Raw genomic sequence first — 13,310 nt, 5'->3', positions numbered from 1 at the left:
AGACAGAGCAGGAAGAGTCATCAGGAGACGCATGATAAGGTGCCTGGAGAGGCAGATGGCCAGGTGGCCCTGTTCTACTGGTTCTCCTGGTAACAGGGGGGAGAGCAGAAATGGGGGACGGAGGGGCCGTTGGGGACAGCTGCTCACAGGGCATGGGAGCTGGAGAGGAGGAGGGACCACTGGGTTCACCCACAGGGGTTCCTGGTCCCCAGAGTCCGTCAAAATGAGGCAGGGACCCAGCTCTTTCCTGAGCTTGGAAGAGGCCCAAGTCCCTACAGCCTGGGAGAAGGCTGCTTCCTACCTGTGCTGTGTCCCAGGCAGACCCTGAATGATGGGTTCTGTGTGGCACCTAGGATGGAAGGACGGGATTTCCCTCTTCAATGGGGTGGGGTGATGTGAGATACATGTAGACATCCCCCCACCGCCAGAAGCCACAGAAACACGGGAGAGACAGGGCTTGAATCCTTCTAGGTCCCCTACTCAGCCAGGGCTCCAGGACTAAAGCATCAGCATCAGCACCCAGACCTGGACCTCCTGCCCCTCATCCCCTCAGGCACCCAGGTGGTCCTGGCCCCACTCTCACAGGTGACATTGAGCTGGACGGTCCTTTCCACCACACCAATTGTAGGGAACTTCACCTGACAGGTGACGTTGGTGCTGTGGTCCTGGAGCCGTGGGGTGAGAGTGAGCACTGAGGAGAGGTGAGTCCTGGGGTCCAGGCAGGTGAGGGAGGATGACGTCCAAGAGAAGATGGGGGGTGTGCCCCGCTCACAGGCTCAGGGCACAGAGCGGGTCAGGTTACTGGGGGGTGTCCAGACTCCAGGGTCTTAGGGATGAGGATGTCAGGTGTGTGGGTCAGGGCTGGGGGGAAATGGGGAGACACGGGGATCAGAAGGTGGGTCCACAGTGTGGCCCTGAGAGAAGCCTCAGGATTTGGTCCAGCTCCTGACTCTGAGGCCTGACATATGTTACCCCCAACCCGTCCCAGGTTGTCCTGGGACCTTACCCATCACTTGCACAGAGCGCTGGGTCTGTGTGTACCTATATCTCAAATAAGGCCCTCTTTCCACCCTAAAGACATATGTCCCCAAGTCACTTCTCCGTGCATCTCTGATATCCAGGAAGCAATTGTAGTCCCGGGGGTTTCCAAGGAAGTGGAATCAGCCCTGGGTCTCCCGCTGCAATTGTTGACGGGGGTTGTTTGTGGCCACTGGAGCATCCCGGTGTATACTGACCCCTTCCCGAAACCAGTATCCGTGAGCTGGGGCATTGTCACTGTATTGGACCAGGGGGTAAGAGAAACTGGAGTGCACGAAACACACACAGGCCCTTCTGCACCGTCACGGACTCTCGCACTCGCAGCTGGAAGCTGGGATCCTGAGCCCGGGACCCTGCAGGGAATCGAGGGTCAGTAGCGGCCCCCGCCTGCCTGGCCCTCTCCCCTCCGCCCACTCACCTGCCCACAACAGGGGCAGCAGCAGAGACAACAACATCTTAGAGACAGATGTCTGGGCTTCCTGTGGGTGAAGAAGGGAAGGCAGAGGGAGGCTGAGGGGGGCCCACGGGAAGCTGGGGAGGAGCACGAGGCCTCATGATTTCGCAAAAGGGGAACTGCCGCTGCGGAGCTCACCCCCTCTCTGCACAGAGCCTGTGACACCCTGAAAGACCAGACCCAGGCCGGACGACTAGTGACTATGTCCCCGACATGGCCGCAGAAAGAAGTTCCCGCTCTAACCTCAGACCACGCATCCTCCCCTTGAGTAAATTATGTTTTCTAAGATGAAACATAGGGGTTTCATCAGGCTACTGATTGACGCATTCTTCCGAAGTCTGAGGTGGGAGGAAGGGGAGTGTGAGAGGCATGGAAAGTGTGAGTTGAAGAGGGAGGGCTTCTCTCAGGGGCCAGAGGCAGGAGCCCTCAACCCTGTCCAGGCTTAGAATGACCTGGGAGCATTTTAATAACTGACCCCTCCCCAAACCAGTTAAATCAGAGTCTCTGGGGATGGTATTTGGTGCTAGGTATTTATATAGCACAGCAAGGCTGACAGCCAATGGTTAACAGGTGACCAATGAGAAACGTTCTGTATACACTGAGGCCAAACATGTTAAACAACCTCAGACACAGTGGTTCTTAAACTTCAGGTGCATCAGAATCTCCTGGAAGACTTGTTCGAACACAGATTGCTGAGCCCCACCCCCAGAGTTTCTGATTCAGTAGGTCTGTGACCACCAGGCCCAACATTTGCATTTTTAACAAGTTCCAGGTGACTCTGATAATTGCTGATCTGGGACCACACTTTGGCAGCCAATCGGCTGAGGCCACGACCCTTCCCCAGCCAATCGGCTAAGGCCATGATCCCTATAAAACCTTTGTGCTTTTGAAACCCTCTCCCCCTCTCCCCCTCTCCCCCTCTCCCCCTCTCCCCCTCTCCCCCTCTCCCCCTCTCCCCCTCTCCCCCCTCTCCCCCTCTCCCCCTCTCCCCCTCTCCCCCTCTCCCCCTCTCCCCCTCTCCCCCTCTCCCCCTCTCCCCCTCTCCCCCTCTCCCCCTCTCCCCCTCTCCCCCTCTCCCCCTCCGGTATCTCACCACTGCCTCAGGTGCAGGTAGGGGATTTAGCTCGAGCTAGCTCGACTAAAGGCTCTTTGCTTTTGCATCAGACTTGGCTCCCTGGTGGTCTTTGGGGATCACGAATTCTGGGCATGACAACCCCTCGGCCTGAGACCCGGGAGACCCACCCAGGGAGGACAGACCAGGAGCAGACCTCCGGGCACTTCCCTCTGTCACCGGAGCCTGGTTCACAGGGATGTGGGTCCTGCCTGTGGGGGCGGCCTCGACTTTGCTGGAGGCTTATCCTGATGGGGAAAAGTGCAGCAGTGATGTCTGAGATCTCCTCAGCACGAGTGCTGGAGAGTGGGTGTCCTAAGTCTTGCTGCTCAGGCTGTGGGCCCATTTGCTCTGGGGAAGCAGTCACTTCTTGGCCTGGCTCGATTTATAGCCTCTATGGTGTCTACACCTGTTATTCTTTTTTTGTTTTCTTTCCAAAATAGGAAAAGCTTTTTTCTCTCTCTTTCTTTCCTTCTTTCTTTCTTTCTCTTTCTTTCTTCTTCTTTCTTTCTTTCTTTCTTTCTTTCTTTCTTTCTTTCTTTCTTTCTAATTTAATTTACATCCAAGTTAGTTAGCATACAGTGCAACAATGACCTCAGGAATAGACTCCTTAGTGCCCCTTACCCATTTAGCCCATCCCTCCTCCCACAAGCCCTCCAGTAACCCTCAGTTTGTTCTCCATATTTATGAGTCTCTTCTGTTTTGTCCCCCTCCCTGTTTTTACATTATTTTTGTTTCCCTTCCCTTATGTTCATCTGTTTTGTCTCTTAAAGTCCTCCTATGAGTGAAGTCTTATGATATTTGTCTTTCTCTAATTTCGCTTAGCATGATACCCTCCAGTCCCATCCACGTAGTTGGAAATGGCAAGATTTCATTCTTTTTGATTGCCGAGTAATACTCCATTGTGTGTGTGTGTGTGTGTGTGTGTGTGTGTGTGTGTGTGTATATATATATATATATATATATATATATATATATATATATATACCACATCTTTATCCGTTCATCCATCGATGGACATTTGGGGTCTTTCCATACTTTGGCTATTGTTGATAGTGCTGCTATAAGCATTGGGGTGCATGTTTCCCAGGAAGGCTGTATTTTTAAGACTAAACAAATAGCACAAACGTAGACCTGTCATTCTTAAGCAGGGGCATTGCCTGCACCCCACCCCACCCCCCAGCCAGGGGACCATTAACAGTGTCTTGACACATTTGATTTTCATACCTTAGGACGAGGGTGTGTCTGGAAATTAGTGGGTTGAGACTAGGGATCCATTTAAATATATCCTCTGATGTGCAGGATGGCTCCCACTGCAAAAAATCCTTCGGCTCCAAGGTTCAGTAGTCCTGAGGTTCAGAAAGCCTGGTCTAGAGGCGCCTGGGTGGCTCTGTCAGTTAAGCATCCGACTTCAGCTCAGGTCATGATCTCACGGTTCGTGAGCTCAAGACCTGCGTTTGGCTCTGTTGCTGACAGCTGGGAGCCTGGAGCTTGGTTCAGATTCTGTTTTCTTCTCTCTGCCCTTCCCCTGCCAGCACTCTATCTCTTAAAACATTTCTAAAAATATTAAAAAAAAAATTCCTGGTCTAGACCTGAGAGACATCTTCCAGGAGTGGGGTCTTGGAGGTTCTGCATGAGTGTCCAGCCTGTGAAAGATGAGTAAGGGTCTTGGGTGAAGTGAAGAAGACAGCTGCTCATTCACTCACTCAACAGGTCCAGGGTGAACATCTGCTCTGTGTTAGGGCTGGAGGCAACGGGGAGGCACAGCAAACCCAGTTCCTGCCCTTGAGATGCACCCCATCGGGGGCAGAGACACACGGTCCACAGGCACCTGCCTGGTAGAGGCCATGAGGGCCACGGGGCTGGAGGCTCTGTCGGCAGGTGCTTCGGGGGCACGAATGACCAGAGTGGACATGGCCTGGACTCTCAAGGGACAGGAAGGAAGGTTCCCTGCTATAGGACCCTGCTGTGGACCCAAGGTCAATGCAGAGGCAAAATTGGGCCGAGCAGGGCAAGAGCTGTTTGCACCTCACGCTGTGGTCTCCCTGCTCACATGGCCCTCCAGGGCCTCCAGGTCTCATGTGGGCCTTGTTTCCCACCCCCTTGCTCCTGCCCTGCCACATAGTCATCCTGCCAGCCCAGCTGGAGGCCAGGCCTGCACCCACCGAAGGTGTTAGCTTCAGGCAGTGCAGGTGTCTAAGTGCCTTCCAGACGCTGCTGGCTCCTTGCCATCAGCTCTCTGACCTCCTCTGTGGGCAGACTGGCTTGTCCATTCCACCCCACTCATTGGACATCTGTGAGTCCAATGTCGTGCTCGCCGCATCGGTGAGGGAGGGCTTCCCACCCGAGGGTGATGGGGACACTGAACGTGTGACACCCACTGCTGGACAAATGATGTCAATAGCAGTTTATCAGTCACATGTATCCATTGCCTTGGGGACGAGGACGCACACAACGCCGACCCCATGGGGGCTGCACCCAGGAACACAGTGGACAACCAGGGCACGTGGGAGGCTGGCTCTGTAGCGACAAGAGTAAGTGGTGACTCATGGTTCCTGCTGGCGGATTCGAAGGGCTTGTTTGAATAATTCCACGGGCTGAAAGGGAACTCGTCTTAGTCCGCTCAGGCTTCCGTAATAAAACACCATAGGGGCGCCAGGGTGGCTCGGTTGGTTAAGCGTCCGATTTCGGCTCAGGTCATATCTCATGGTTTGTGGGTTCCAGCCCCACGTCAGTCTCCACACTGTCAGCACAGAGCCTGCTTGGGATCCTCCCTCTCTCTGCCTCCCCTCCACTCTCTCTCTCTCTCTCTCTCTCTCTCTGCCCCTCCTCCTCTCTCTCTCTCTTTCTATCTCAAAATAAATAAATAAACATTCTAAAATAAAATAGAACAAAATAAATACCATAGACTGGAGGTGCTTGAGCAACAGAAATTTATTCCTCACAGCTCTGGACGGTGGGAAGTCTGAGATTACAGAGTCAGCAGATTGGGTTCCTGGTGAGTACATACTTTCTGGCCTATAGGCGGCCACCTTCTCACAGTGTCCTCACATGACCTTTCCTCTTTACAAGGATGTGGTGACAGGAAAGAAAGGGGGGAGGGAGGGAGGAAGAGGGATCACTCTCTCTTCCTCTTTTTACAAGGTCACCAATCTTAGGACTCCCCTCCTACGATCTCATTTAATCTTAATTATCTCTGAAAATACAATCACATTGGAGGTTGGGGCTCCATCGTATGAATTGGGGGGGGTGGGGCACAATTCAGTCTATGTCATTCAGGTTCCATGGGGACCCCACATTCCATCCTTGTCCTCTCTGTAGGCAGTTTCATATCTGTCACATGCAAGGAAAGCAAGCCATATAAGTCATTATATTCTGCATTTCCTCTTTTCACTCGAAAGACTTCTGTCGCATCCTCCATCATCCTGTGGTCCATGATGCTCAAGGCACAGTTATATTTCCTAGGGTCTCCAAGGAGGCAGAAGCATCCTGGAGTCACGACCTGTCATAGGTGGTCCAAGTGGGTCGTGGCCACTGGAGCATCCTGACCGGGCTTGTCCCTGCTCTGGACCCAGAAGCCATCCTGAGGGTAGGAGATGTTTCAAGACGTGGGGGCGCATGGCTTTCTTGTATCATCACAAACTTGCTGGTCCACTTTCAGCTTGAAATGCTCAGCCTGTGCCCCGGTGGGGTGGGGGGGGGGGGGAGAGAGGGTCTCTGCCTCAGCCCCCCTGCCATACCTGCTCACCACTGGATGGCAGGGACAGCTGCAGCTCTGGGAAGCGATGGGCCAAACGCTTTGCTGGGATTTTCTCTCTCAAGGAATCATGAGCCGTGGGACCAAGAGGAAGTTCCGACAGGAAGGTGAAGTGACATTGATGTATGTGTGCAGAAACGGAGCCTCAAACCCGTTCTCTATCAGAGCTAGACTGTCTTAGGAGATTGTGCTCTCTCCCCATTTTTCAGAGGGGGCTGCTGAAATTCAGAGAGGGCAACAGACATGCCCTAAGGCACCTGGTAAGGCAAGACTGGCTCCCTGTCTCCAGGCTGCCTGCCCATGTCCTGACCTTTGGTACCTGCTCTAATGGGCAGGTATCAGTGAGTCATGTGATTTTTGCTGAGGATTAGTTCTGGAGTGGCCCAAGGTGGAGTAAAAGGCAGAAGGCTAGGAAGAACCCCGAGTGAGTTGACGGGAGATTTCCATGCATTCATTTATTTAACAAACAGAGTGAACACATTCACTGTGTCAGGGGCTGCAGCTAAGACTGGGCCTCACTTCTCCCTGCTTAGTGGGGTGGTCCCTAGGCGATTCCGGAATTTCATGACCTGAGCAAGAACCAGGAAGACCAGGTGAGGTGGGGCTTTCCTTCCAGGTTTTCGCCTGGTTCACCAGGCACTGGATCCCAACATCTGTGTTTTGAGAGGACAGGACCTGCTCGTCTCCTTGGTCATGTTGCTGGCCGTGCTCCATGACCGCATAAGGGCAGGGCTCAGCACAGGACTCAGTGAGCGAATGCTTGAATGAATGAATGAATGAATGAAGGCTGTTCCAAACGCTCCTCCCGAAGCACAGCACCAGACTGCTCCTGATCCGGCTTCCCAAGGCAGTCTTTTCCTTACGGATGTTTTCGATTCAGACAGTACCTCCTCTTGTCACGGTTCACACGTGGGGCTGTTTCTCTTGTTTTTCGCACACTTTGAGCAGCCTGTATGCGTCTGAGCCCCAGAGCTGCCTGACATCACCCAGCTATGTGTATTCTGTGGTTGGAAGAACAATTTGTGTCCTAGAAAATGGACTTGTACCAGTGTGCAATGGGGTTTTGTTACAAAATATCCTATGCAGCCCAGGATAAAAAGCCATCCTCTCTCTTTGGGGAGGTGCCTAGAAAGTTACTTTTAAACAACCTCCCCTGTAATGCTGAGCAAGTCAAAACAGAGGGTGAAACCTCAGCACAGCCAACAGAGGACAAATGAGTGTGTCTTTGACTGTTGAGACCTTCTTCCTGAGGGAATCTGCAGAGGCAGAAACACAAGTTGTGGCCACCAGAGGATAGTCGTGATCCCTCAAATTCTTGAGGTAGTAATGATCCCTCTCCATTTTAACAGCAATGATGAGGTTCACAGCTGTCATATTCTTTTTTTTTAATTTTTTTAAATGTTTATTTATTTTTGACACAGAGAGAGACAGAGCATGAGTGGTGGAGGGGAAGAGAGAGAGGGAGACACAGAATTTGAGGCAGATTCCAGACTCTGAGCTGTCAGCACAGGGCCCGACACGGGGCTCAAACTCACGGACCATGAGATCATGACCTGAGCCAAAGTCGGACGCTCAACCGACCGAGCCACCCAGATGCCCCAAGAGCCACAGTTTTAGGTTGCAAAAATAAACATAAAACAAGAAGAAATCGTGGATGACTATGAACTTAAAGACTATTGTAGAAATTACAACTTCTTTTTTTAAAAAAATTTTTAATGTTTATTTATTTTTGAGACAGAGCATGAACGGGGGAGGGGCAGAGAGAGAGGGAGACCCAGAATCCGAAGCTGGCTCCAGGCTCCGAGCCATCAGCACAGAGACCGATGCGGGGCTCAAACCTACGAGGTATGAGATCATGACCCAAGCTGAAGTCAGACCCAAGCTGAAGTCAGACCCTTAACCTACTGAGCCACCCTGGTGCCCCTCTTTTTTTTTTTTTTTTAAAGACAGTACGTAGTATACCTATTGAGGTACGATTGCTATATGAAAAAATGGCACATATTTAACATGCTATTTAAACTTCTGCATACACCCGTAAAATCATGACCATGATCCTGACGATCCTGGTTACAAACATGCCTACCACCTCTCAAATTTCCCCTGTGCCTGTATGCTTTTTTGTTTTGTTTTGGTTTGGTTTTGTCTGGTTGTTGTTGTTGTTGTTGTTGTTGTAAAAAAACAAAAACAACAACAACAACAGAATAAAACTTAACATGAGCATCTGACTCTTGATTTCGGCCCAGGTCATGATTAGTTTGTGAGTTCAAGCCTCTCATTGGGCTCCGTGCTGACAACGTGGAACCTGCTTGGGATTCTCTCTCTCTCCCTCTTTCCCTGCTCCTCTCTTGTTCACTCTGTCTTTCAAAAATAAATAAAACTTTAAAAAGTATTTTAAAAAAAGAATAACTATGACTAAAACAATTTGTTAATGGATACTTAATACGAAAGGATGTAAATTGTGACATCAAAAATATAAAGTGTTGGGGCACCTGGGTAGCTCAGTTGGTTGTCCGACTTGGGCTCAGGTCATGATCTCATGGTTCGTGAGTTCCAATCCCGCGTTGGGCTCTGTGCTGACAGCTCAGAGCCTGGAACCTGCTTCCGAGTCTGTGTCTCCCTAGCTCTCTGCCCCTCCCCCACTCATACCTGGTGTCTCTCTCTCTCAAAATTAAAACATCAAACAAATTTTTAAAAAATATAGTGTTGGAAGGGTTGACGTGTAGTTTTGTATGTGATTAAGTTAAGTTGCTATCAGGTTACAACAGACCGTTACAACACTGAGATATTTCATGATCTCCTTTTCTGGAGAGCAGATTGAGCTCCTGCTGGAGCCAGGATTTGAACCCCATCTTCCTGTCTCTGGAGCATCTGTTTTGTTGTTTTTTTTTTTAATGTTTATTTATTTTTGAGAGAGTGAGCTCGCTCCTCCCAGTGGGGGAGGGGTAGAGAGAGACACAGAATCCAAAGCAGGCTCCAGGCTCTGAGTTGTCAGCACAGAGTCTGACGTGGGGCTCGAACTCACCAACTGTGAGATCATGACCTGAGCCAAAGTCAGAGGCTTACCTGATTGAGCCACCCAGTCGCCCCAAGGAGCATCTGTTTTTAACTGTACTCTCCAAATCCCCAAACTCCAGAAATTTAGAAAATATATAGTAAGGGACACAATGTGGTTATTTAATGGGGAGTAATTATTGACTTGGCCACCAGGTCTGGGGCACCTGTCTTTATATGTCTCTGCCTTTGAGTCCCCTTTGGAATTCAGGACATAATTTGACCTGGCTGTAGATGAGGAGGGTTCCAGGGTTCATATGATGGGGGCCCTATTACCCTCCTTGCTTTGGTTTGTTGTTGCTGTTGTTTGGTGGTGTTGCTTGATTTTACTCCGCCTGGCTTTTGTTCTCAAATCCGTAAAGGTAGTAGCTGTAATGTCAACGCTGCAGTTTCCTGCATAAACGGGCGTCTGTGCTCTTCCCCCGCAGCCTCACGGCGCCCCCTGGCGGCGGCGCATCTCTCCCAACGTTCCCTGCCCAATTAGGGCGCCCTCTGCTGCTCACCCAGAGAGTTACCCGGATCGCTCACCAGCCACCTCCTCCTTCCATCCCTCTCTTTCAAGCCGTCTGCTTTCCCACCAGCTCCTCCCTGGCACCTGGCTCCCACCCTGCCACTCAGAGACCAATCTCTCTGACAGTCTCGCTACACAGGAATGATAAAAGGGAAATAATTATTACTGTGATCAATGTTGTTATTATCCGTGTTACTGTTATTTTCCCATTCCTCTTCCTTCTCTGGGAGCTGGTTGGGGACTTCTGCCTCCCAACCTCTCTAACCCTAACCCCATGAGGATGTAGACCAAGATCAAGGTTGCTGTGATTCACAACTCTGTGGCTCCCCCTCGTTGTCTGATGCACTTGGGGTAATGAGTTTGCCCAGACAGGGCCACGGGGACAGGGCTGGGGGTGTCAGGGCTCCACATGGCGTGCAGTTCCACAAAGATCCATGGTAGCATTCCTTGTGACCTCCAGGCCTGGTGAGCAGGAAGGGGTGGGTTTTTCCTAGTGTCCAGTCTGGCTGTACCAGGCAGAACCTTGCCCTGGGAGGGGCAGTCATGTTTTGCCATCTTGATAAGAAGGTAACAAAGATGGGCTCCAGAAAGAGATTAAGGGCTCCTTGGGACTGCTTCCCAGGCTGCCACTTGCCCCCAGGTGAGCACTGGAGCTCACTAAAGGGAGCTACACCCGGTATTGGTACGCCTTTCTGGAGGGAGTCAATGCCCCAACATCTGTCAGACTTCACACTTTAGGAATGTTCAGGGGCTGACAATGTCGGAAGCCCCCAATTCCTGAATAAAGAGACAGGGTTTCAGATGAGATACTTAAAGTTATAGGGGATCCAGGGTGGAGTGAGCAAGGTCCAAGTCTGGGGTCACCTTGAGGGAATGAGAGTGAGTCTCTGAAGCCTGAGGTATAGCCAAGCCTACAGTCTCCTCTTGAAGGTAGGGGCCACCTGAGGGTCTCACTGCATTAAATGCTTGGAATCTCACTGTGGGCTCTGAAGGAAAGCAGTTCTGCCATATTGGTCCCAATTGATTGGACCAAGCATCACTTGCTACGTATAGTCTGGATACAAGGAAGGGACATTCTCCTGCAATGATTTCGCACAAATCTCTGTTGGATAAGGACGCTTCGTGCGGAGTGATATCAAATAGATACAATCAGAAGGTCTCTGTGGGCAGAGATTGCTGGTCTCGTACTATTAACCATCCCCCCCTTTTCCTTCATAAGGACAAAAGAGGTAATAATGGCACAAGCCCTTAAGTAATGGGTAATTTAAGTACCTGTGAAGATTTTTGTTGTTAGGCCATACAATTGAAGTGTTTTTAAAAAATCTGGGGTGCTTGCGTGGCACCAGCTTCAGCTCAGGTCATGATCTCGTGGTTTGTGAGTTCCAGCCCTGCGTTGGGCTCTGTGCTGACAGCTCAGAGCCTGGAGCCTGCTTTGGATTCTGTGTCTCCCTCTCTCTCTCTCTCTGCCCCTCCTCTGCTCATGCTCTCTCTCTCTCTCTCTCTCTCTTTTTAATTGTTTTTTTATTATTTATTTTGAGAGAGACAGAGAGAGCATGAGCGAGAGAGGGGCAGAGAGGGAGGGAGAGTGAGAATCCCAAGCAGGCTCTACAAGGTCAGCACAGAGCCCAATGTGGGGCTCGAACCTATGAAGCCATGAGATCATGACCTGATCCGAAATCAGGAGTCGGATGCTTAGCCGACTGAGCCACCCAGGAGCCTCTGGGATTCTCTCTTTTAACCACAGGGTCTCTGTCCCAGAGGGCACCCATATGACCCCCTTCACTTGTGACACCATTGCAAGTTCAGGGCGACCAAGAGAAACCTCAGTTTCTATCACTCACTGGAAGGACTCACATAACACCCTGAAAGCTGTTATCCTTGTGGTTAGGGATCATTACAGCATGAGGATACAGATTGGTGTCACCGAAGGGGGGAAGGGCATGGGTCGGGGTCCAGGGGAATCCCAAGTGTGGGGTTTCCACTTGTCTCCAGTGGAGGCATGGACAGCATTAGCTCCTCTCAGCATGACTTTGTGACAGTGTGCTGATTAGGGAAGATTGCCTAAGCCTTGACGTCAGAGTTTTTATTAGGGCTCTGTCACGTAGATATGTTCCACTGCTCACATAGCTGAACTTAGTCTCCAGCCCCTCCAAGGGCAAGGTTGATGCCATGTGACTCAAAGCCTTCATCATAATTTCCACTGTAGACTATCCATTGTGTCCCAAAGCCCCCAGGTAAATAGACACTCTTATCAGGCAGGACATTCTGAAGACTTAGAGATGCCTTCTAGGAGTTGAGGACAAAACCAGATTTGTCTTTGACTAAGGCTAAATTCATTATTACAGAAGTCTGTCTCTGGAACTCATCTAGCTCCACAAATGGGACTGGCCAAATGTTGTTATACTGCTGTTTGTATAGAGAGAAAATATTTGGGTTGCTGGGGTGGCTCAGTCAGCTAAGCATCTGACTTCAGCTCAGGTCATGATCTCAAGGTTTGTGGGTTCGAGCCCTGCGCTGACAGCTCAGAACCTGGAGTCAGCTTCGGATTCTGTGTCTCCCTCTTTCTCTGCCCCTCGCCTGCTTGTGTGCTCTCTCTCAAAAATAATAAATAAACATAAAAATAAAGTATTACTTCTCTGAGGGAGAATATAATGTATATAATATAAACACCTACTATATATATATATATATATATATATATATATACACAGAGAGAGAGAGAGAGAGAGAGAGAGAAAATGTTGAAAGAAGCGAAATACTCACAAATGGGGTATGGGTTGAACAAATCAATTCATGGCCAATTCAGTGGAATAGTACGTGGTCATGAACAATGAACAATGAAGATACAGAAGGAAGGGTTTCATGAGCTAAGGGCAGAAAAACAACTTCATGTGTTTTCTGGGGGCATCACTTACAATCAAATACCAAGAGGGACCAATTGAAGAATTTCAATGGTAAGTAATATATTATTTTCCTATTAAAACAAACCCAGATGTGTTTTGCAGTAGGCTGCAAATATTCATATGGGTTTTTAGAAAACAGTAGGAGACTTCAGAGATATTGAATGGACCACTAGATACCCTAAGGTGTATATTCACCTGTCTCTGACTAAAGTTGGGTTTAACATTGGAGAAGCCCAAACAAAGAATATTTAATGGTGTGATACCACCTAGGTAAAAATATACATGTGTGCATGAGTATGTATGACATATCATATAACATGTAACATATCAAAACTGAAAAGTTTCAGACAAAAAACGCTGGATATCTCTCCAGGTGGTCAAACCATTACAGGTGATTTTTTTTTCAATATATGAAATTTATTGTCAAATTGGTTTCCATACAACACCCAGTGCTCATCCCAAAAGGTGCCCTCCTCAATACCCAT

This window comes from Panthera pardus, unplaced genomic scaffold (assembly GCF_024362965.1).
Source record: "Panthera pardus isolate Hobbes unplaced genomic scaffold, ASM2436296v1 HiC_scaffold_18, whole genome shotgun sequence".
In the NCBI taxonomy this organism is placed as follows: Eukaryota; Metazoa; Chordata; class Mammalia; order Carnivora; family Felidae; genus Panthera; species Panthera pardus.
Note: the sequence above shows the minus strand (reverse complement) of the source record.